This window comes from Aptenodytes patagonicus, chromosome 3 (genome assembly GCF_965638725.1).
Source record: "Aptenodytes patagonicus chromosome 3, bAptPat1.pri.cur, whole genome shotgun sequence".
Taxonomy (NCBI): Eukaryota; Metazoa; Chordata; class Aves; order Sphenisciformes; family Spheniscidae; genus Aptenodytes; species Aptenodytes patagonicus.
In genome coordinates, this window is record NC_134951.1 from 88920270 (window position 1) to 88944277 (window position 24008).

Sequence of the window (24008 nt, forward strand, 5' to 3'; positions counted from 1 at the left end):
TCTTGTCCAAACCATCGTGAGCAGATTAAGTCCTTTCTTAAGCATTTTTTAATGCAATTGGGAATTCTTTGTGATCAGATATGGACTCCTGTATCGTTATCATTAAAAAGACACTTCTATGGATGTGGAAGTAAGGTACAAAATATTAACTTTACATTCTCAAATTAGATCTTGGACTCAGAAAATTTTCATTTGAAACTCTCTCTTGTAGTATTATGAGATAAAGTTCTGAATTTATAGGATTAAAGCATTTTTCCCTAGATTTTCAAATTCATAGCCTTTGAGTTTGATATACAAAACTTTAGTGCTTTAGTTGATACCACAGTGTAATGCTTGGCTATATATATCTAAATGTGTGTAAATTATATTCTAGCTACAAATCTTTATGAAATAATAGATTAAATTTTGCTCTTTGGTTGGTTGGTCCAGCTGGAATTTTGAATTGAGTCTTGAATTACTGGAGATTTATGCTTAGGTGAAAGAGCAGGGAGTTAAGTATTTAAAACAATCTTCATAAGTTTCAGTGTTATTGGATTTGTTTTTAACTTCAGTAAGTGCATAAATTTTCATGCCACAATTATTTCTCATCTCAGAGTGCAGGAGTATTTCGATTGCCATGTTTGATCTGTCCTATAGATTCCAGACTGCTTAGTAGGTAGAGGACTCGAGCCCTCGACACGTACCAAGAACTATTAATGCTTCTTTCTCTACTGAACTTAACGCTTAAAGTTTTGAGTTTGTAACATCTGACTTTTGTTATAATAGTAAAACCTGTCATGTTTTCCAACCTTCAGTTATTAATTCCTTAACTTGTAACTCAACTATAGGTTTCTGTGTCTGGGAGAGTGAGAAAAATATGGGTTAGAACTATGAGAAATCATGAGAAATATTCTCTCAAAAAGTAATAATTTTAAAAAATATGTAACACAAATTTAGTTGTTGTAAGGTATGAAAGGGGAGTACGGATTTCAAATTGATTTCTATTATTATTTGAAAGCTTATTTAAATAGACCATTGCAATAAACACTATGTCACTGCTATTGCGATATGCATTTCTAAATGTAAGAGGAATTATCATTTTTTCACATCCACCTTATAAACAAAATCAGTGACTTTAGAAAATAGCATCCATTTACCAACTACAAAACTTCATCTGAGTTCTTGTGTTATACTCAGTATAGCTATGCACTACACATATCTGAGAATATATAAGAAAGTGAGGGTCTAAAGTGCATGACAGTAGGAGATAGAGAAAGGAATTAGAGGCAGAGTAGTGTCAGGAAAAGAGGCACTTGGACAGAGCCCATATGTCTGTGAGTATTTAAGATGGAAAAACCGACCCTGACGAGCCTGCATGGGAATATGAATAGTTCCTCAAAGCAGTCTGTTGTCATGAAATTTAGACTTAAGACAGAACTTAGGTTTTTACCTCTGTCCCTGAGCAATACCTTCAGGAAGGTATTAAAAAAAAAAAAAAATTTGATTTGTGAAATTCTAATTGCATTATAAAAATGGAATCTCTTAGATGATTTTGCCTGGTAATTCACAGTATCAAAGTAGTCTAGCATTCAGCAATATTCAGAATCTCGAAGTTTTATGTCACTCTGTCTCTGTTAAACAGCTGGACTCAACAATTTCACCTGAAGTGATAATTAAATCGGGAGTTTTTCCTTTCTCACAAAGCTCGTTGCCAAAGTCTCCGGTGGTAGGCGTGTGCCTGAAGACATGCATGAGATCCTGCACTGATTTCATTGTAAAAGTGGGCTTTTTGCATTTGACTCTGTTCTTTTCTCCTTCAATTCACTTCAAATTGACAGTTGTACCTGCTTATAGCTATGGCAACAGCCGCAAGCTTGCTCTCTTGGTTTTCTTTTTCACTGTATTATTAAATATTATGCCAGTTTTAGTAACATGGCAGACATTAATAAAGACTTTGTTTTCAGTATGCTTCATTTGGTGGTTAGCTTTTCCACTTCTGTTGAAATAAACTCACCTGATAGTTTTGAAGTTCAGAGCATTATTAGTTGTTGTTAAATATTTTAAATACAAGCCTAAGCTTATGTCCTGCAGAAGAAAATATCTTCAGCCCCGAAGTCTGAAGTGATGTGCAGTTAGATTCATAGGGATGGAGGACTCCATGTCATACTCCCTTAAAAAGAAAAAGAGCTAGGTTTCTATGTCAGTAAGAAAGTTAATTTCAAAGTATATTTACAAGTCATTTTTAGCTCCTATATATTTATCAGTTTTCATGAGAATATGCTGTATTATCAAATGCAAAACACAACAGCAAATGTATCCTCACCCCAAAGCATCAAGCCCAGAAATTTGCAAGTTCATTCAAAATTTGAATCTGAGACATATTCTGAAGTTTTAAATTAGGAGTATTCCATATTCTGCCTATTCATTACATTTCATCCCACCTCATGCAACAAGCGCAGAAACGTCTCTGACTGAAAAATAAGTTTACTGCTGATGGCTGTGTACATGCTCCTTATCCAGGTGCAATTTTGTAGTCAAACGTCATACTTCAAACCTGGCAATGAATATCTTGTGATATGAGAGGGCTTTAAACTAGGTTCGAAGGGGGAAGGGGATAAAACCAGGCTCACTAGAGATGAGCCTAGGGGTGGCGTGCCGATGCTGGGGGTGAAATCGATAGCCCAGCTCAAGTGCATCTACACCAATGCACGCAGCATGGGCGGCAAACAGGAGGAGCTGGAAGCCATTGTGCAGTGGGAGAGATATGACTTAGTTGCCATCACAGAAACATGGTGGGGCGACTCTCATGATTGGAGTGCTGCAATGGATGGCTATAGACTCTTCAGAAGGGACAGGCGAGGAAGGAGAGGCGGTGGGGTGGCCCTGTATGTTAGGGAGTGTTTTGATTGTATAGAGCTTAACGATTGTGATGATGATATGGTTGAGTGTTTATGGGTAAGGATGAGGGCGAAGGCCAACAAGGCAGATATCCTGCTGGGAGTCTGTTATGGACCACCCAACCAGGATGAAGGGGCGGATGAAGCGTTCTACAAGCAGCTGGCACAAATCTCTCAATTGCTAGCCCTTGTTCTCGTGGGGGACTTCAACTTCCCGGATGTCTGCTGGAAATACAACACAGCAGAGAGGAAGCAGTCTAGGAGGTTCCTGGAGCGTGTGGAAGACAACTTCCTGACACAGCTGGTAAGTGAGCCTACCAGGGGAGGTGCCTCGCTCGACCTGCTGTTTACAAACAGAGAAGGACTGGTGGGAGATGTGGTGGTCAGAGGCCATCTTGGGCTTAGCGACCATGAAATGGTAGAATTCTCGCTTCTTGGTGAAGTAAGGAGGGGGGCCAGCAAAACCACAACCATGGACTTCCGAAGGACAGACTTTGGCCTGTTCAGGACGCTGGTTGAGAGAGTCCCTTGGGAGATGGTCCTGAAGGGCAAAGGGGTCCAGGAAGGCTGGACGATCTTCAAGAAGGAAGTCTTAAAGGCGCAGGAGCAGGCTGTCCCTGTACGCCGTAAGAAGAACGGGCAGGGAAGACGACCGGCCTGGCTGAACGGGGAGCTCTTGCTGGGACTCAGGAAAAAAAGGAGAGTTTACCGCTTGTGGAAGAAGGGGCAGGCGACTCAAGAAGAGTACAAGGATCTCGTTAGGTCATGCAGAGAAGAAATGAGAAAGGCAAAAGCCCAGCTAGAACGCAATCTAGCCGCTGTCGTTAGAGACAACAAAAAATGTTTTTACAAATACATTAATGACAAGAAGAGAGCCAAGGAGAATCTCCATCCCTTATTGGATGCAGGGGGGAACATTGCCACCGAGGATGAGGGAAAGGCTGAGGTACTCAATGCCTTCTTTGCCTCAGTCTTTAACAGGCAGACCAGTTATCCTCAGGGTACTCGGCCCCCCGAGCTGGAAGACGGTGACGGCGAGCAGGATGAACCCCCCGTAATCCAAGAGGAAGCAGTCAATGACCTGCTACGGCACCTGGACACTCACAAGTCTATGGGGCTGGATGGGATCCACCCGAGAGTGCTGAGGGAGCTGATGGAGGAGCTTGCCAAGCCATTCTCCATCATTTATCAGCAGTCCTGGTTAACAGGGGAGGTCCCGGGCGACTGGAGGCTTGCCAATGTGACGCCCATCCACAAGAAGGGCCGGAAGGAGGATCTGGGGAACTACAGGCCTGTCAGCCTGACCTCGGTGCTGGGGAAGATTATGGAGCGGTTCATCTTGAGGGCGCTCACAAGGCATGAGCGGGACAACCAGGGGATCAGGCCCAGCCAGCACGGGTTCATGAGAGGCAGGTCCTGCTTGACCAACCTGATCTCCTTCTATGACCAGGTGACCCGCCTAGTGGATGAGGGAAAGGCTGTGGATGTGGTCTACCTGGACTTCAGCAAGGCCTTTGACACCGTCTCCCACAGCATTCTCGTAGAGAAGCTGGCAGCTCACGGCTTAGACAGGTGGACTCTGCGCTGGGTCAAAAACTGGCTGGACGGCCGGGCCCAGAGAGTTGTGGTGAATGGAGTTCAATCCAGTTGGCGGCTGGTCACGAGCGGTGTTCCCCAGGGCTCAGTTTTGGGGCTGGTCTTCTTCAATATCTTTATCAATGATCTGGATGAGAGGATTGAGTGCTCCCTCAGTAAGTTTGCAGATGACACCAAGTTGGGCGGGAGTGTTGATCTGCTCGAGGGTAGGAAGGCTCTGCAGAGGGACCTGGACAGGCTGGATCGATGGGCCCAGGCCAATTGTATGAGATTCAACAAGGCCAAGTGCCGGGTCCTGCTCTTCGGCCACAACAACCCCATGCAGCGCTACAGGCTTGGGGAAGAGTGGCTGGAAAGCTGCCTGTCGGAAAAGGACCTGGGGGTGTTGGTTGACAGCCGGCTGAACATGAGCCGGCAGTGTGCCCAGGCGGCCAAGAAGGCCAATGGCATCCTGGCCTGTATCAGAAACAGTGTGGCCAGCAGGAGTAGGGAAGTGATCGTGCCCCTGTACTCGGCCCTGGTGAGGCCACACCTCGAATACTGTGTTCAGTTTTGGGCCCCTCACTACAAGAAGGACGTTGAGGTGCTGGAGCGTGTCCAGAGAAGGGCAACGAGGCTGGTGAGGGGTCTGGAGAACAAGTCTTATGAGGAGCGGCTGAGGGAACTGGGGTTGTTTAGCCTGCAGAAAAGGAGGCTGAGGGGAGACCTCATCGCTCTCTACAACTACCTGAAAGGAGGCTGTAGCGAGGTGGGTGTCGGTCTCTTCTCCCAAGTAACTAGCGATAGGACAAGAGGAAATGGCCTCAAGTTGCGCCAGGGGAGGTTTAGATTGGATGTGAGGAAAAATTTTTTTACTGAAAGAGTGGTGAAACGTTGGAACAGGCTGCTCAGGGAAGTGGTTGAGTCCCCATCCCTGGAAGTATTTAAAAGACGTGTAGATGAGGCGCTTAGGGACATGGTTTAGTGGGTGGTGGTGTTGGGTTGATGGTTGGACTCGATGATCTTAGAGGTCTTTTCCAACCTTAATGATTCTATGATTCTATGATTCTATGATATTTATGTGTAATTCCTGTAGGTGACAGTAGTTCAAAAGCTATCTTCCTGAAAGAGAATTAAAGAAGAGAGTATGAAAATTGTGTATGAGGATAAACAGTAATAGGAATGAAAAGAAAATCCACTATTCTTCGTTCTTCAGTGGTCTTCAGATCTAATTATTTTCGTACTCAGATATTAGAGAATAAAACTTTTTAAAATGCCACTTAAATACACCTGACTCCTTTTTAATTTTGCATAATGATTATAGTTATCAGACCTACCTCTAAAGTTCACAGCTTTCAATTTCATATCAGTATGTTTACTCTGTTCACTAATAAATGAATTAGAAATGCCTATGACTTCATTATTGCGGGTGATACTCGGATTTCCAGGCAAACCTGAGCTGTGTCCTTAACAGCAAATAGCAGTATCCAACTACAAGAATTCTTATTAAACCTGCTTTTATTTGTACCTTTTGTAATTTCACATGCTATAAAGACAACTGTTTTCCAGTAAAAAGAACGGCCCTGGGGATTCTCAAAGTTTTATTGTAATTCAAGTATCTGTAGTTACAATGGAAATGACTGGAAAAACCTTTGAAAATATGTTTATCATATTTTCTAATAAGTTCTAATCCATTTCTAATCCAAAATATCTCATTTATCACATTACAGAAAATAAAAGGTAACTAAATAATCTTTTTTGTTACTCATAAGATTGCTGCCATAAAAGTTGAAACAAATTTCCCCTTGCTGATGTCTTTGAGCATATCCAAACCTACACAATTACTGAAGACTTTTCACAGTTATCAGTATGCAATTTGTAGCATTATAGAAAATACTTGGATGTTACTAAAAGAAGCTATAAATTTACTGTATTCATCTTTATTGTTTCAAAAGCAGGATCCAAATTATGCATCCCTTTTTCTAATCCAGCAGAGCTAAAGGCAGAGGGATACAGGCTGTTGACATGTTCTTGTTATGGACAATACACAGTGTGGGTCTTGTCTACTGTAAAGTCTGTAGGCAAGTTAAAGAGTTTGAGCTCTTTGAACAAGCTCTAAGTAAGTTTTGGGGGGGGCAGCATTTTAAGAGCTGCTCTGGTCCTGCAAATGTTCAGGGTTGGTGCATCCCTCAGAGCCCACCGATTCTGGGCAGACAGCAGCGAGCATTGCTGGAGGTGGGTAAGAAAGACTCCATACTCAGCCTTCTGTGTTTTAAAATTGAAACCTGACTGTTGTAATGCTAACCCACTTTCTGGAAAAAAGTGAAAAAATTAATTAACTTATTGGTATTTTCTCTCTTCCTTTGTTCTGCACGTTACTAGCCCAGAAGAATACATCAAAGGTAATACCAGTGCTGAGTGGCCATTGCTTTGCAGATGAAAGCCTTTGGGGAAGCCCTGTGTCCATGCTGGCCACCCAGGCTGCAGGCACAGGAACAGGAGGGAGATGTTTGATGCCAGGTGTCCCCAGCATGACCCCATGCCGGCTCCTTCTCCTGCAGAAGAGCAGCATTTCCTGACCGGCAACAGCAAATGACACTCTTGCCGGGGGTGAGGTTTCCAGTTCATTCCTGCTGATCACATTATTGCATGCTCTTGTCTTGTTACTGCTGTTTGAGCAGGGATATATTGCACTTGCAGGTTTCCATTACCTTTGCTGATGCTGTAAACTGATATCCACCGATGCCCATGAAAGTCAGGAACGCAGTTGTGTAGGATTAGTAGCAGGTAAGATACTGTCAAAGACTGATCAAGCAAATTACTCAATACAAGCTTTCTGCCATTTACAAACATATTCTAGTATAGCGTTTTTATGTACAATTACAAACATAAAGTACCGTAGCTTTTTATAATTTTCTAATTCCTTGTTTGCAAATTCAAACTGTTTTTAACTCTCAAACTCTTCCCCGTGCAATTAATTTTCCTCATGGATGAGTGGTTTAAAAATAACATATTTGGAAAAAAAACATAAAATTTGCTCAGTTACTGCAGTGAGTGGTTTTGATATTATAGAAATACTTATAGTAACAAAGATACTGAGGATATCTCACAGAATTGTTCATACATAACTGTCATGTTTTAGAGAGAAAACAAAAAGGATGTATCCAAAGCACAACCCTTACTGATAGATCTCCAGTCCACACTTTCTCTCACACAGAGGATCATACTTGAAATTATGGGATCTATATATGTTGATAGAAGTTGTTCTTGCTCAGAGGAAAAGCATTGTTGCCTTTAAAAGCAATTAGTTTTACCATGGAGTTGACTGAACGAATGAAGCCATCTGTCTGCATTTACCACCGTCAAACCAAGGCAGAGCCCCGCTATTAATTTGAGGTAGACATCGGTAGAGCTCCGCAAGCAGAACAACAGCAGACTGCTGCTTCAGCTGGCATCTAAATTCACCCTCTGCTCTGTTTCTGGGCATAACCTGAAGGTGGATGGCCCTCCTTCCCCATGCAAACTTGCTCCTCATGGGCATCCAAGCATGCCTTCCTACTGCCCCACCAGGCTGGGACAAGGCACTTTCTGCTTCCATTACAGAAGTCCTATCAGTAATATAATGGCAGAAGCTTATAAGTGACATGATGGTAGTTATTCACTACCATTTTTTTAAGCTAGTTTCAGACCAAAGACAGACCTTGCATCCATCTTAAAGGTGTGCATTTATAGTGGGTGAAGCAGGAAGCTCAGCATGGGAGGCAGACGAGAATCCCAACTTGTATAGTCTGTGTATTTGCTTGGTTGAGAGGCAAGTTTTATGCTCCTTTTGTAAGAGAAATTATTTTCCACCACCATCACATACTGTAATTTTAACTTTTGTTTGGTTGTTGAGACTATAATGACCTTGAAAAATTAGTTTTCTCTGGAGAAAAATTGGAGTTGTTCAGTGTGAGAATACTGTGAGAAATAACCGGACTGTTACTATTATTGTATGCATCTCTCTGTTCAAGGGATAAATTTTATAAATAACCCATTGTCATGGTTTAACCTCAGTCGGCAACTGAGCACCACGCAGCCGCTCGCTCACTCCCCCCACCCGGTGGGATGGGGGAGAGAATTGGAAGAACACAAGTGAGAAAAACTCGTGGGTTGAGATAAAAACAGTTTAATAATTGAAATAAAATAATAATAATAATAATAATAATAATAATAATAATAATAATAATAATACACAAAGCAAGTGATGCACAGTACAATTGCTCACCACCCGCCGACCGATGCCCAGCCAGTCCCCGAGCAGCGGCCCCCCCGGCCAGCTTTCCCCAGTTTATGTACTGAGCATGACGTCCATGGTATGGAATGTTTCTTTGGCCAGTTTGGCTGTGCCCCCTCCCAGCTTCTTGTGCACCTCCAGCCTTCTCAGTCAGTAGAGCATGGGAAACTAAAAAGTCCTTGGCTAGTGTAAGCATTACCTAGCAATAACTAAAACATCGGTGCGTTATCAATTTGTTCTCATCCTAAATCCAAAACACAGCACTGTACCAGCTACTAGGAAGGAAATTAACTCTATCCCTGCCGAAACCAGGACACCCATAATATCAATGGAAACAACTAATTACCACCTTGATATGTAAATAAGCCCATTTCATTTCAAATAACAGAAAAGTTAAATCTTACAATAAGCAACACTACTATGACAGCAAGGTCATAAATACATTATGAATGAGTACATTTGAAAATTCACTTTTGTTTGCAGGTTGGATGAGTTTTAGCTTTTCTGGTACATGCCTTGATAATAGAAAAATCAGAAAATGAAAGTACAAATGCTAAAAAGACGTTTTAGCAAAAAAAAGAATAATGTCTTCTACTTTATGCCTACTTGAAAATAATCCAATTGATTAAACAAACAAACAAACCAACAAACAAGCAAAACCCCAGACACTCACGACTTTCAGCCTGAGGCTTTATTTTTATAATTTCTATATTAAATATCATTGTGAAGAACTTCAGTTTGCATGATGTGTACTTGCAGCTCGATGCTACCAATACTGAATCTTTGGGATTTTCAGAAAACTTTTTATGTAATTCCCAGAAAACAATATTTTAATCACAAGGTGACATCTGGAGTTAGGAGAATTCTTCAGTAGACCTCATATTGAGCTGATGCCGAGGTACAAGATATCATTATATGCTTTGTTTTGTTATATGGAAAAAATATAAAATAAAAAATGATTATGAACTTTCTTCTTGCTTTAGAAAGGCCGTTTTCAATAAGGGATAAATCATAGAATCATAGAATTGTAGAATCATAGAATCATAGAATAGTTTGGGTTGGAAGGGACCTTTAAAGGTCATCTAGTCCAACCCCTCTGCCGTGGGCAGGGACTTCTTCAACTAGAGCAGGTTGCTCAGAGCCCCGTCCAACCTGACCTTGAATGTTTCCAGGGATGGGGCATCCACCACCTCTCTGGGCAACCTGTGCCAGTGTTTCACCACCCTCAGCGTAAAAAATTTCTTCCTTATATCTAGTCTAAATCTACCCCCCTTGAGTTTAAAGCCATTCCCCCTTGTCCAAATCCAGAGCCAAATCATCTGGGGAACATAATTAAATATTAAAATTTTAAATTGAGTTGTTTCAGAACATTTTAATAGGCATCCAAAAATGTCACACTGATGAAATAAAGCAATCTATAGTCTTAAAACAATAAACAAAGATTAAATTGGAAGCAAAACCAGTTATAATAAAATCTAAAAAAGAAATACAAACAAAAGGAAAAGGATGTTTATAGCAATAAAGATAAACTAATGCTAGGAACTCAGAAAATTGATAAACTTTCTAGAAAAACTTAGGGACATCTATAGACAGATTTGAGGATTAAGAAAGTTTCAAAGAGCATGAAGGAAAAAATGAAACTTAAGCAAGTTGTATTGATCATAGTTTTGCTTGATTAGGCGGTTCATCTTCTGACTGATAAATCAAATCTAACTGATCAATGAGACTTGACAAGCTCTACCTTTTCATTTCAATTACGTGACAGGCGAAAGCATTCAGAAATAGATATTTTGATAGAGGATGTCAGATGACTACTTCATTCATACCATATGATCAACTATTTTCTATTGCATCAGTAACTTTGGGAGGTTTTAACAACAGTTACAGGATCTAGACATTTTAAAAAGAGGATTTTCAGATAACTTGAAAACTTGTACTTAAATAGTTCAGGAAAAATCTCTCATTAACAGTAGTTAATGTTGATTTTCAATAACTCATGGAACAGCCAATATTTAAAAAAGACAAATGGGATGATTAAACTAATTATGTCTGTCAGCCTGTCATAAAGCCTGAAGAAAAGAGTGGACAAACTGATAAAAGACTTTATTAATAAAGATTTAAAGGAAAGTAATGTAGTTCATTACAATCGGCATGAGTTTATGGAAAACGGATCTTGTCGGACCAGATTTATACCTTCCTATTGCTGAAAATAAAACCAATCACCTATGGAGAAAAAGAACAAGAAGCAAGCTGTGGATACAGGACCAAGGCTGAGGCCTCGGATCGGTTGTAGGAAGCTGTTACCCTGATGTGCACAGGATGCCTACCTGAACAGGAGATCCCACTGGAGTAGTCAGACTGAAGGAGCAACTCTCAAAGTATTAGGGCCATATGGGATCTCAAAGTGATATATCCAGTTTGCCTCTATTTCCCTCAACCTTCCCAGGTCAGGAAGGAGGCTGGGACTATTCTCAGTAGTTTTCTTGGAATCGTCACATTTTGGGGGGGGAAAGTCGTCACTGATAAGAGGTTTTAACAGTATGAATGCAGTCTGTTCTTTGCCAGATGGACTCAGCACCAGGAAATAATCCTGGGCATGTACAATTTGTGAGGGTAGAGGCAGTCAGAGTGCCTGTATTTGGCACTGTTGCCATCTCACACGGGAATTCTCTGTATAGCCCGGAAGTTATCGATTAAGGAGGTCACTGGCAGACTGAGAAGATGTCATGGAAAAGCCATGAGAACAGCTGGCAGACTGGAAAGATGCGAGAAGTCATCCACTGTGTCTGAAGGCTTAGCAAAGGTTAAGGTGTGATTTAATAACCTCTTATAAGTGCCTACAGAGGAAACAGGTGTTTAATAGTGGAGAATAGATGTCCCATGGTTACAAATTGATCTTAAATAGTTCAGACTAAAGAAAAAAAAAAAAGACACCATTTTTCAACTACAAGAGTTATAATAATAACCAGTTAGCAAGGACTGTAGTGGTTTTTCCATTGCTTGCTTTAAAGAACGTGGTTATATATTTTCATTCAAGATACATTTCATACAAAAGGGAATTAAGCCAATAATTATTGGCTTAATCACTATAGAGAAAGTCAGAACAGATGTGTTAGAGCTGCTGATTGTTATTCAGCTCACAGGTGTGATACAGAGGCTGTTACTGTCACCACAGGTTATACGCCATAAACAGCTGTACGAATATTGCCGAGAACAATCCATTATTTTGAGAGACCGTTAGCTGCCCAGACTTTTGGACCTACTCACCAGCTAGGAGGCATAAGAACTTGCTTGGGGATGAAATTCAGAGCATGTTATTGCTAATTTCAAAGATGGAATTTCATTAAGAGACAACCTGGGAGCAAGTAGAAGGATACAATTACCCCACACCTTCAGGTATCTAACTGAGGGATTGTACCATGACAGGCACTGACTATTCGTTGTGCTCCTGTCATCTAGCTCAGGGGAACATCTGACAGAGCTACCTTAATTATTCCACTGACAGTCTAGGAAGCAGAGACTTCTAACTTTACGTGCTCTGAACTGCAACAAATGTAGGTGCCTACCATAGGCAGCATGAATATCTTCCACTGTGGGCAGCTGTTTGCAACAAGTGAAAAGGAAAAGGAAAAAAGAAGTGTATCACCACAGCTTGTCCAAGGAACATGCATAAGCAATGTGCCTAACTCACGCTGGATGTCAACAATGAGTAGATATCTAAAAGCACAAATGACACTAAGCTCTTAAACACCTTTGACTTACAGAGGGAGTCAAACAAGGATGCACTGCTTGACTATGTGGAATTTTGCGCTCCAAGTACCTCACGTCTCTGCGAATCCCACATTTAGGACGAGGACTCCTGTGCAGGCCACAGAAATAGCTGCATTTCTGGCCACAGCTGTTTTGTGCCCTACATACCCTTGGGCTGTTTGGAGCTGTTAGTATCTCTCAGGAGAGCTGAGTTACGCTAGCATATATATGCATTTTAATCTATTCCTCTGAATTAGAGCCTTTACAATGCATTTGTGCTGCAAGTATATGTCCTGGTTTTGGCTGGGGTAGAGTTAATTTCCTTCCTAGTAGCTGGTACAGTGCTGTGTTTTGGATTTAGGATGAGAATAATGTTGATAACACACTGATGTTTCAGTTGTTGCTAAGTGGTACTTACACTAGTCAAGGACTTTTCAGCTTCTCATGCTGTGCCAGCAAGAAGCTGGGAGGGGGCACAGCCAGGACAGCTGACCCAAACTGGCCAAAAGGATATTCCATACCATATGATGCCATACTCAGTATATAAAGTGGGGGCAGTTGGCTGGGGGAGCGGGGACCGCTGCTCAGGAACTGACTGGGCATTGGTGGGCAGTTGGTGAGCAATTGCATTGTGCATCACTTATTTTGTATATTTTTTTTTTTCCCTTCCTGTTCTGTCCTATTAAACTGTCTTTATCTCAACCCATGAATTTTACTTTTTTTTTTTTCCTGATTCTCTGACCCAACCCACTGTGGAGGGGGAGTGAGCAAACGGCTGCGTGGTGTTTAGCTGCCTGCTGGGTTAAACCACAACAGTCCTTTTGGCACCCAACGTAGGGTATGAAGGGTTGAGATAATGGCAGATCTGACCAGAGCATGTTAAGGCAAATTTGTTATAAACATTCATTATATTGGTTTAACAGTCACTGGTCACAATGTTGATTTATTTGCTCTCAAAGTTGTGTTATGTAACACCTTACTTGCTGTATATGTTCCCTGTTGTGCTGTTTATCACCTCTGGGAGCTGGATCAAGGATATCATTTTGCTGCACTGTGTAACACTACTGGTTTATGATGTGATAAAATTTTCGGTCATGAGACTAATCTCATATTTGTACTCAGCATTGCTGTCATCTCCGTACCTCGGGAGTCACTTCTCAAAAACTATTAACGATTACATTCTCTACCTTTTACCCTCGAAGAACTAATCCATGGGTGACTCGGGGGGGGGACACTTTCCCCTGCTCCTTCAACTTCCCTTTCTCCTTCAGTCTAGTTACAGCAGCTCTTGAGAATTTTGAATATCCTCGGGATGTTCAAACCAGCATGTCCTATTACTATGTCTCCTGAATGTGGTTCTGGTCTTGTTTAGGGTTAAAAAACTATTTAAGAATACCGTCCAGAGATCTACCCCCATGACAGGCATTGCGGCTACTCAAACCCTGGCAACAGGCACTTGGGGGACTGGCTACTCCAACCCCCATGACAGGCAGCACAGCTGCTCCAACACCCGTGACAGGCACTGCCGCTACTAAAATGCTGGCGACAGGCACTGCAGCTGAACCAGAGAACCAACCCATGCCAGTATCAGTCGCCCCTATACACAAGAAGAAATACACAAGAAAATCAGCTCATTCAGTAAGGGATGAAGACAAACCAGGGCCATCACAAGAACAGGAGGAAGAAGAGGCAGAACCCATAAATGAGATGGTAACCACCTGATCCCTATCCCTGAGTAAGCTGCGAGATATGCAAAAAGATTTTGGTCATCATACAGGTGAGCACATTGTTAGCTGGTTGCTCCAATGTTGGGATAACGGGGCCAGCAGCCTGGAATTAGAGGGTAGGGAAGCCAAGCAGGTGGGATCCCTTTCCAGGGAAGGGGGCATTGACAAAGCCATTAGAAAAGGGGCACAAGCTCTCAGCCTCTGGAGGTGTCTCCTGTCAGGTGTAAAGGAAAGATATCCCTTCAAGGAAGATGTTATATGTCACCCAGGCAAGTGGACCACCATGGAGAGAGCTATCCAGTACCTGAGGGAATTAGCTGTACTGGAGGTGATTTATGATGACCTGAACAACAAACAGTTGTCTAAAGAACCAGATGAAGTCAAGTGCATGCGACCCATGTGGCAGAAGTTTGTATGGAGCGCACCATCGTCATATGCCAACTCATTGGCAGTAATGACTTGGAAAGACGGAGAGGAACAAGTGGTAGATGAATTGGTTAGCCAACTTGGGCAATACGAAGAAAGTCTCTCTTCCTTCCTACGGGCCTGTGTCTCGGCTTTGGAGAAACTGTCCCGAGAGGTCCAGCAACTCAAAGAGGATATGTCCTACTCCCCACCTGGACGGACCAGTATCTCAGCCATTAGGAGTAAGTGTCCCTCTGCTCAAGAGAGAGGATATAAAGGGTACACACCATGGGCCACCTTGTGGTTTTTCCTGTGTGTCCTGGTTTTGGCAGGGATAGAGTTAATTTCCTTCCTAGTAGCTGGTACAGTGCTGTGTTTTGGATTTAGGATGAGAACAAAGTTGATAACACACCGATGCTTTAGTTGTTGCTAGTTAGTGTTTACACTAGTCAAAGACTTCCCAGCTTCCCATGCTCTATCGACTGAGAAGGCTGGGGGTGCACAAGAAGTTGGGAGGGGGCACAGCCAGGACAGCTGACCCAAACTGGCCAAAGGGATATTCCATACCATGTGACATCATGCTCAGTATATAAAGCTGGGGGAAGAAGAAGGAAGGGGGGGGACGTTTGGAGTGATGGCGTTTGTCTTCCCAAGTAACCGTTACGCGTGATGGAGCCCTGCTTTCCTGGAGATGGCTGAACACCTGCCTGCCCATGGGAAGTAGTGAATGAATTCCTTGTTTTGCTTTGCTTGTGTGCACAGCTTTTGCTTTGCCTATTAAACTGTCTTTATCTCAGCCCACGAGTTTTCTCACTTTTACCCTCCTGATTCTCTCCCCCATCCCACCCGGGGGGAGTGAGCGAGTGGCTGCATGGTGCTTAGTTACCGACTGAGATTAAACCACGACACTGTGTGACCACAGAGATGACATGAGGAAGTGGGATGGAAAATCTACCTCAGCCCTAGGGGCACAGGTCCGTGAGTTGTAAGGAAAAACAATCACAAATAGGGGTTCTTCCAGGAAAATTGCTGCTCCAGTTTCCAGCAGGCAGTTCCCCAGACAGAGTAGAAGGGCTGATCTTACTTCTGATCTTAATGAAAGGACTTCCAATTCGTATTTACAAGAAGTGAGTAACAAATACTATGACCAGGACTAGAGGGGCCCTGCCTCCAGCCAGGTGGAGGGAAGGGACAACCGGGTTTACTGGACTGTGTGGATTCGGTGGCCTGGCACAGCAGACCCACAGGAGTATAAGGCTCTAGTGGACACCGGTGCACAGTGTACCCTAATGCCATCAAGCTACAAAGGGGCAGAACCCATCTGTATTTCTGGAGTGACAGGGGGATCCCAACAGCTAACTGTATTGGAAGCCGAAGTGAGCCTAACTGGGAATGAGTGGCAGAAGCACCTCATTGTGACTGGCCCAGAGGCTCCATGCATCCTTGGCATAGACTACCTCAGTTTGCAGAGGTGAAAGCCATCCAGCTGGCTTTAGCTATCGCTGAACGAGAGAAATGACCAGTGCTTTATCTCTACACTGACTCATGGATGGTGGCAAATGCCCTGTGGGGGTGGTTGCAGCAATGGAAGCAGAGCAACTGGCAGCGCAGAGGCAAACCCATCTGGGCTGCCGCATTGTGGCAAGATATTGCTGCCTGGATAGAAAATCTCATTGTAAAAGTCCATCACGTAGATGCTCACGTACCCAAGAGTCGGGCCACTGAAGAACATCAAAACAACCAGCAGGTGGATCAGGCTGCTAAGATTGAAGTGGCTCAGGTGGATCTGGACTGGCAACATAACGGTGAATTATTTACAGCTCGGTGGGCCCATGACACCTCAGGCCATCAAGGAAGAGATGCAACATACAGATGGGCTTGTGATCGAGGGGTGGACTTGACCATGGACACTATTGCACAGGATATCCATGAATGTGAAACGTGCTGCCATCAAGCAAGCCGAGCGGTTAAAGCCTCTCTGGTATGGAGGACGATGGCTGAAATACAAATATGAGGAGGCCTGGCAGGTTGATTATATCACACTCCCACAAAGCCGCCAAGGCAAGCGCCACGTGCTTACAATGGTGGAGGCAACCACCGGATGGCTGGAAACATATCCCGTGCCCCATGCCACCACCCGGAACACTATCCTGGACCTTGAAAAGCAAGTCCTATGGTGACATGGCACCCCAGAAAGAATTGAGTCAGACAACGGGACTCATTTCCAAAACAACCTCATAGACACCTGGGCCAAAGAGCACGGCATTGAGTGGGTGTATCACATCCCCGATCATGCACCAGCCTCTGGGAAAATCGAACGATACAATGGACTGTTAAAGACTCCACTGAGAGCAATGGGGGCTGGGACATTCAAACATTGGGACACACATTTAGCAAAAACCACTTGGATAGTCAGCACCAGGGAATCTGCCAATCGAGCTGGCCCTGTCCAGTGAGAATTTTTACGTACTGTAGAAGGAGATAAAGTCCCTGTAGTGCACATAAAAAAATATGCTGGGGAAGACAGTCTGGGTTATTCCTGCCTCGGGCAAATGCAAACCCATCCGTGGGATTGCTTGTGCTCAAGGACCTGGGTGCACTTGGTGGGTGATGCGGGAGGATGGGGAAGTCCGATGTGTACCTCAAGGGGATTTGATTTTGGGTGAGAATAGCCAATGAATTAAATTGTATGATGTTAATTGCTGTATAACATTGTATATCATCACTTCTATGATGGCTATATGCCATATCAACGGTATTACAGTAAGAATCACCCAGATTAATGAAGGATGAACTTTGATGAAACCAAGCAAAGTGCAACTATGATTGCACTAACAAGCACAGTGATAACAGAACCAGAACTGACTTCAGCATGCAACAATCCAACACCACATACCATCTCTCCTGCCCTGAAGGACTGTTACAAGAAACGGAGCCCAAAGTCATGGACTAAATGGACTCAATGAACATTTCATGAGGATGGCCCCTAGACTAAGGGAATGATAACTGTGTGTATATATCAAAAGACAGGAAAAGTGGTGGTGATTAATTGGAAAGTGTGGGACCTGGGCATGACGTAGATGGTATAGAATAAGGGGTGAATACTGTCCTGGTTTCGGCTGGGGTAGAGTTAATTTTCTTCCTAGTAGCTGGTACAGTGCTGTGGTTTGGATTTAGGAGGAGAATAATGTTGATAACACACCAATGTTTTAGTTGTTACTAAGTGGTGTTTACACTAGTCAAGGACTTCCCAGCTTCCCATGCTCTACTGACTGAGAAGGCTGGAGGTGCACAAGGAGCTGGGAGGGGGCACAGCCAGGACAGCTGACCCAAACTGGCCACAGGGATATTTCATACCGTGTGACATCATGCTCAGTATATAAACTGGGGGGAGTTGGCTGGGGGGCAGGGACCGCTGCTCAGGGACTGGCTGGGCATTGGTCGGTGGGTGGTGAGTAATTGCATTCTGCATCACTTATTTTGTATATTCTTTTATTGTTGTTGTTGTTATTATTATTATTATTATTATTATTATTATTATTATTATTATTATTATTATTATTTTCCCTTCCTGTTCTGTCCTATTAAACTGTCTTTATCTCAACCCACGAATTTTACTTTTTTTTTTTCCCTGATTCTCTCCCCCATCCCACTGGGGGTGGGGAGTGAGCGAATGGCTGTGTGCTGTTTAGCTGCCTGCCGGGTTTAAAGCTGAAATTTTCAAATGCCCTTAAATATGAAAAAGGCAAAAAGTAAGAGAAGTCTTATAGTCCTATTGAGGATAGTGAGAAACAGTCAAGACAGATTCCTAAGCTTACATTTCTAAACAGCTTCTCTAATCTTGTTAGGCAAATAAAAGTTTTATTCCTTTGATGTACAAACGTAATTCCCACTGGTGCTAATGAGAATTATGTGTACAATTCAACAGAATAAACCCTATAATTTAAGGCGTATTTGGAGGGAGACTTCAAAGAAAACAGCTAATATCTGTGATAAATAGTCTGTGAAAAGTTTGAACATTTGAATAGCAATCAGTATTTTTAATGATCTTGAATTTTCTAATATATGCCAATAATTCTAATGTGCAGAAGTCCAATACATAGATGTCCAATCAAACTATAGTAATCTAAAAAGACAAAAAATAAGAACGTGAGCACATTTCAGATTTATTGAAGTATAGCCATAAAAATGAAAGTTATTTGATTTTTATTATTTGTAGAAAACTGTAAAAGACAAAAAATGTGAGGTTTTGGTCTGAATCTTTTTTGATGTAAAAGGAATCCCTATTAAGCCCTAGGTGAACCAAAAAGAAAAAAAAGCAAGTCAGACAGACAGATAGACAGAGACTAAATTTTAGATTTCCACTGCATTTCTAAATCTCCTTTTAGGTATACATATTTGATTTATTGTGGGCTCAGTAATATATGCGTAATGACTACACAAGAAGTAATTTCAAAACTTGGACTGCACATCAGAACAGAAGCTGAGCAAAGGCACTGTTCTCTCCCCTTCTTGCTGCAGCGATGATCCATGCTGGGATTAAACAGTATCCTGTGAAACAGAACCACAGCATGCCTGGTACCCGACCTGTAGGATTAATACTCCATTAATATTGCCAGCACCTGTGTGGACCTACTTGGTGGGTGTACCGGAGCCATTCAAACTGACAAGCCTAATGACTTGAGGAGGTGAATTCCCCAGCTTTAGGTATCTGGAGTACAGATGTCTGCATCTGTCTCATCGTCTACAATCTCCTAAGTGTTAGTAGAACAATCCCGGAGAGAAATTAATCTCATCCCACAGTAAATGTCTACAACAGATGAGATTAATTGGTCATTAAATTTGTCCATTTTATTTTGTCAAGTGTACAGAGTAGGAGCTAAATAGCTCAGACATGCATCTACAGCTAGGCGAGAAGACTCCTGTGCCTAGTTTATCCACTGATGCAGAAGTTGGTCTGACCTCCAGTGACGGAGACTGTAACAACCACTTTAATCAATGTATTCCTGTGTTCATTATCATTTGAAAAGCATTTGCTAATGATAATCTGTAAATTAAGCCAAATATTTTAATACAGTCTGTCATAGACAAATAGAACAGAAAGTCATCTTCCTATTCTGAATCTTTTTTTTTTTTTTTACATACTTGAAGAAAGGTACATCTCACTTCACTTTTGTCTTCTTCAGGTTAAACAAATTCAGTATTTTTGACACTTATCTGCAGGTCAGGTTTTTCTGTATCTGTGCTCATCCCAAACAATATCCATTTGATCAAAGATCTTTTTTGTTGTAGCATCCAAAGATGGCTGTAATATTCCAGCTAAGACCTTATCACAGTAATGCAGAGACCAGAGAAAATCTACTTCAAATGTCGTAGGCACAATTTTTCTGCATGGAATTTGCTTTTTTTCCCCCCTCTTCTTCCCCCCCCCCCCAGTGTAAGATTACTCATCCTTGTTCTCTTTGTGATTCAGGTTATTTTCCAGGTCTTTTTCAGCCAATGACCTAGCTTGCTTATTCCTGCCTATATACAATAACATGCCCTAGAAAAATAGCATGGTGGTTTTTTTGCTCCTGACCTTATCTAAAATCTGCCAATATTTCTTTGAATTTCACGCTAATAATTACAATCTTCTTGCCTGGGTGACCTTTCATACTTAATGACCACGCCCTCTGTTTGCTTCTCTGGGTCATTCATACAAACATTTAATAGTTTTCTACCCTGCAGAGATACTTTGGAGAGTGGAAACTGCTCAGCTTTCCATTTACCTGTGGCATTTTCATCTAAACCAAGCTTTTCCAGTTTCCTTCTATGAAAGGCACACAAACCTGTGTTGAAAACCATACTGGGACTGTGATATGACATCTGCTGTTTCTCCTCCATCCATAAGGCCTTTGCCTCTTGTAGGAGGAAATGAAGCTGGTTTGGCATGATTCAGTCCTGACACTCAATGGTTGGTGGCTATTCATCCTTCTGCTTTACTCAATGTGTTCACAGATTGCTTGCTTATTGGCTCCATGTGTTTTTCAGAAGCGGAAGTTAGGATGTCTGCAATTTTCTGGCACCTCCTTTATGAAGCAGTGCACCACTTTTGCCTTTTGCTATTTTTTTCATATCCATCTGTCACAACTTCTCAGAGGAAACTTAACACTGAGCTTTTATTAATGAATTCTTTCAGTGCTCTGGAAAAAAAAAGTCATGAGATGAAGGCAGTTTGAAAACATCTGATTAAGTCAAGTATCAATTTGTTCCTTGCTATACCAGGCTGAAGTCTTGATCCTTCATGCCTGATATTAATTATGATAGTGTCTGATAGCAAATAAGCTTTTTAGAGAGAGTGAAGAAAGTCATTAAGTGTTTAGAAATTTTCAGCATCGTATGTCAATCACTTTCAATCTCTGCAGGGGCAAATTAACTATCTCTTTGTTTTCATCTTACATCTGGAACACTTACTTATAACTGGTTTCCCGTTGCAGTTCATTTCCTCCATGAATTTCCTTTTGTGACTTTGTTTTGCTAACCCAAACTTTAATTGCAGTGCTGTGTTTTTGCACCCATCCTCAGTAGTTTGACCTGGTGTCCATTTTCTATGCAATTCTTTTTTGTGCTTAAAATGCCAATGAGATATTTTATCATACTTACAGTTTCTCAGCTGTGTGCCCTTAATATTCTTTTTAATTGCTAATCTCTTTTATACCTTCTCCTCATACAAGCCATTTGAAATGAACTTTCGTGCCAATTTTCTGAGTTCATTGAAGTCTGACTTTCTGAAAGCCGTTGTTTTCATTCTGCCTTTATTTGTGCACTCTGTTTGAAGGGTCATGAAGCTACAATATCATGTTCACTCACACCCAAGTTGTCTTTCAATTTGATGGCCTCAGAATTCTTTCCACTTGGTTGAAATAATATGTAGAATTTCTCCCCTATAAATGTCCTACAGTTTTGATACTAATTGGAAGAACTTGCAGGGCAGTCACTGTCTCATTATGTCCATTTTTCATAAGTAGTTTCTGTTATTAAACATTTCTACTGATGACTGCTCATTTAAGGGTTTTAGAGTCAGAATGATATCATAGAATCATAGAATCATAGAATCATTGAGGTTGGAAAAGACCTCTAAGATCATCGAGTCCAACCGTCAACCCAACACCACCATGCCCAATAAACCATGTCCCTAAGCGCCTCATCTACACGTCTTTTAAAAACCTCCAGGGATGGGGACTCCACCACTTCCCTGGGCAGCCTGTTCCAATGTTTCACCACTCTTTCAGTAAAGAAATTTTTCCTTACATCCAATCTAAACCTCCCCTGCCGCAACTTGAGGCCATTTCCTCTCGTCCTATCGCTTGTTACTTAGGAGAAAAGACCAACACCCACCTCGCTACAACCTCCTTTCAGGTAGTTGTAGAGAGCGATGAGGTCTCCCCTCAGCCTCCTTTTCTCCAGGCTGAACAGTCCCAGTTCCCTCAGCCGCTCCTCAGAAGACTTGTTCTCCAGACCCCTCACCAGCCTCGTTGCCCTTCTCTGGACACGCTCCAGCACCTCAACGTCCTTCTTGTAGTGAGGGGCCCAAAACTGAACACAGTATTCGAGGTGCGGCCTCACCAGGGCCGAGTACAGGGGCACGATCACTTCCCTACTCCTACTGGCCACACTATTTCTGATACAGGCCAGGATGCCATTGGCCTTCTTGGCCGCCTGGGCACACTGCCGGTTCATGTTCAGCCGGCTGTCGACCAACACCCCCAGGTCCTTCTCTGCTGGGCAGCTTTCCAGCCACTCTTCCCCAAGCCTGTAGCGCTGCATGGGGTTGTTGTGGCCCAAGTGCAGGACCCGGCACTTGGCCTTGTTGAACCTCATACAGTTGGCCTGGGCCCATCGATCCAGCCTGTCCAGGTCCCTCTGCAGAGCCTTCCTACTCTTGAGCAGATCAACACTCCCGCCCAACTTGGTGTCGTCTGCAAACTTACTGAGGGTGCACTCAATCCCCTCATCCAGCTCATCAATAAAGATATTAAACAAGACCGGCCCCAGTACTGAGCCCTGGGGAACACCGCTCGTGACCGGCCGCCAACTGGATTGAACTCCATTCACCACAACTCTTTGGGCCCGGCCATCCAGCCAGTTTTTGACCCAGCGCAGAGTCCACCTGTATCACCTACTCTGGCTTACAATTGCAACAAATATTTCTGCTAGAGATTGTTCACTGGCTAATTCTATATTTTGTGAGACTTTGCCACTTAAATCTCTTCCATTTCTATATCTCCTCATTTGCATTTTAGTGCCAGTTATGAGTCTCAGCTACGGCTGAGGATTCAATCTTTTGAGACACTCTGCACGCATCTGTAAAGATAATAATAATAATAATAATAATAATAATAATAATAATAATAAAAACATCCCCTTGTAATTCTCATATACTTTCACAATAAACTTAATTTTACTTAATTCCTTTGCTTTGCCTGTGTTGCCATTTTGTCTCTACCTACTTGTTCAGCGCAGTGAACATGTACGTGTGCATATATGTGTGTATGCCTGCACTTACCTGAATACTGAATTTAGACGGTTATTTTGCATCCGAAGGAGGCTAAATAATAACAGATAAAGGAGTGGTTGTCTGATTCCTAGAACTACAAGTGACAACTAAGCTGCCTATAATTTGTGATTTTAAAAACTTCTGGGCACAACAGGCAGATCCACAAGAACAATTTAGTGACTGCAGCAACCACAAAAATAATTCAAATATGCCCTGTTATGGAAATAAAGAAAAAGTTATCATAGCCACATATAAGCAGAGACATCTTCATAAAAAATACGAGATGAATAATCTTAATAAAACCTGTTCAAAATTTAATTTTAAAAAGTATTTAATTTTCACCTTCTTTATCATACATCTCTGTGGTCACGTCTTTCCATTACTTTAGAGGTCTTGGAATTGGAGCTAGACTGGCTGAGTTACTTTGGCTCATGTTTCATATAAGTCTGCATTTAGGCATCTTTTCCATGAATGACAAATAAAAAGAAAACATATCAAGGATTCAGAGGCCTGAGAAAAGTGAATTGTTTTTCTATCCTGGAATTAAAGTACCGATGAATTATCATTTCAATCTGCATTAAAAGCAAACTATAATTTTTAACCCTGTGTGTCCTTAAAATTGTGATTCAACAAGGTTTTTAAACACCTGCTCTACTTCAAAGTATGCTCACAATTGCTTTATTGGATCAGGTCCTAATTCACTCAAAAACATAAATGGACCTTATTAAAAGTCAACAAGCTTGTGCTTTGTGGCTTACTTTCAAGTTATTTCATTTGAAGCACAGGGATCCAATTAATTCCGATGGAGTTGTTTTACAGATATTAAGTTTACATATTAAGTACAAAATTGAGGCCAAATTGAG